Here is a 2,583-nt window from a genome sequence, read left to right as displayed (position 1 = left end):
GGAGTTTGTTGCACAAATCTCTAATTCTTTGACATCTGAAGACCTTTGAAAGCCTAATACCTAAAGTGAAATATAGGCTTTTTGGTTTTTCTCAACCTCAAATACCACGTAGTTTGTTTCATCTTTGACTCAGAGGCTGTTTGACAAATTCAGCAGGCCTCTTTTTTTCCCCCTTTGCCCCAGTGTAGCGTCGATTAAAAGCCTGTGTTATTCTACATCAAGAGCCTGTTATAGCAGTGAATACCATATTTGTGATGCTCTATTGATCCCAGAGGGGGGAAATTTGTCTTTCAGTCTGGCCCTGTTCACAGTTCAGTGGAGAGGGGGTCCTCTCCTCTAAAAACACTGTACAGCAGTACAAAAAGGGTTAAGGCTCATCTCAAAGATGCGAAAAGAGAGGGAAGGCCCTGCAAGGACAAACTATCGATCCTCTCCTGGGTGTACTGCCAGTGTTTTATACAGAGGTTCATAATTTCCACTGAATCATACATCTCTTTCTCCCTATGGCCCCATTGTTTTTGGGCCTCTTTCCTCTTCTGTTGCCCTAAAATATGACCAGAGGTGTGAATTATGTAAGCCAAATGCATGTCATTCACCTCTGAAGTGTGAATTACAATGTCCTGGCTCACTATTATGGCGTTATGTGTCACATTCCTGAGCGAGTAATTGTATGTTTTGAGCACAGAGAACTATATTTTGCAAGCGCATTACATTGCATTTTGAACAGAAATGTACACTCGCAAAAAATAATTCAGTTTGAGTAAACAAAAACCTATTTCGTGCACAATAAATGTATTTGCATGTCTTTCTCTTCTCGCAGGTAGACGCTACTGCGCTCCGGTCATGTCTCCCTCGCTCTCAACCTCTTCTCTCTACGCGCTCAACTCTAGACACGCTCGCTCAGATTTTCACAGCGTTACAAGTGTGCCACAAAACCAACCAATCGCAGAATCAAAAGGTCAATTCTGATTGGCTGTTCGTCTCCAATTAGATCGCAAGTAGCAGGAAACAAAAATCTAGGAGGAACAGTCTTTTTCAGTTTACACCTGTTGGTACAGCAAAAACTGACTACAGTGGAGCTGTTCGACTAATGTTACTGGATTAAAACACATTTCGGTCAGTATTTTGTATTATTGACTTATATCACAGAAATGTCTTAATATTTGTGTGTACTATAATGCCGTTGTTTTCTTTGACTTATATCTCCTTGTGTGTTTAACGTTAGTTTGACTCATCCTTCACAAGCAATCTAGCTAGCTCACACACTGCAGCCATAGACTGTATATAAGAGACTGCAGCCGACATGTCATCTGAACAGGCCTCGCAGCACTGTAACTAGCTAAGTTAGCTAGGTCTCGCAATGCGAGACTGAACAGCAGTAGACCTGTCACACTATAGCCACATGTAGCTAAGTAGTTTTTAATACTTTGGTGACATTACCGTATTTTATTAACCTGAATTATGTTGCTATATTAGCTTGCGAAGGAGCTATCCGTTGCTAATGCTAATTTATCTCAAAAAGCAGAAACGTTAGCTAACTACTGCCAAGATATGATTTCACTAGAGACCAGAGAGGTGTTGTAAGACTCAGCAAGTGTTGTCATGTGTTTACGCTGTCTTACAATGAAACCATATCTTGGCAGTAACATTAGTTAGCTACTGCTTTTTGACATAAATTAGCTAGCTAACGTTAGCGTTAGCATCGGATAGCTACTTTGCAAGCCAATAAAATATATAGCCTTGGCAAACAGAATTAAGGTTAATAAAACACGATAACTATGTAACCAGTATTACAAACTTCTTACAAGTGGCTGGATTGTGACATTTTAGGTGTGTTCGGATGAATACGTTGGATGCATAGCTGGACTTTATCCATGCTGGGCTAATGTTAGATTGCTTGTGAAGGATGACGTTAGTCACACACGGAGATATGTAATTCAAACAACGGTATTGTGATTAACACAACTATTAAGGCATGTCTGTAATATCGGTCGGTCAATAATATAAAATACTGTAGATCAGTGCTTTCCAACCCTTCTGGTCTGAGTTTCCCCCCACAGCCCTGTCATATAAACTCACATACCCCGCCCTATCAATTCCCAATGTATTCACACTATTTATCATATTAAAGTGAATATTCTTACATTTTCATGCAATTGAACTGTAAACATTTAGGTTGGTTTGGTCAAATTCTACTAGCTAGCTAGGTCTTTTACTTGAAGTGTGGTTAATGTTTCAAAATTCATCCATTACTTTTAGCTAATCATTTCAACTGTTAAGTCAGTAGGCCACTTTTAGCTGTTTATTTCTACCATTGATTACTTCGCTATATGTTTAAACGTGTTGAGCTGTTTTAGCTGATATATTGTTTTAAATCAATCATAATTCAATTATTTTAATTAGTTAAGCTGCTCCACAATCTTTCCAAGTACCCACCAAAGACTGTTTCCCTGTAGATGTCTTTCCTGCTACTTGCGATCTAATTGGAGATGAACAGCCAATCAGAATTGACCTTTTGATTCTGCGATTGATTGGTTTTGTGGCACACTTGTAACGCTGTGAAAATCTGAGCGAGCGTGTCTA

The sequence above is a fragment of the Sander lucioperca genome, chromosome 14 (genome assembly GCF_008315115.2).
Source record: "Sander lucioperca isolate FBNREF2018 chromosome 14, SLUC_FBN_1.2, whole genome shotgun sequence".
Taxonomy (NCBI): Eukaryota; Metazoa; Chordata; class Actinopteri; order Perciformes; family Percidae; genus Sander; species Sander lucioperca.
The sequence above is the reverse complement of the archived record's forward strand: the minus strand, read 5'-3'. Positions refer to the sequence as shown.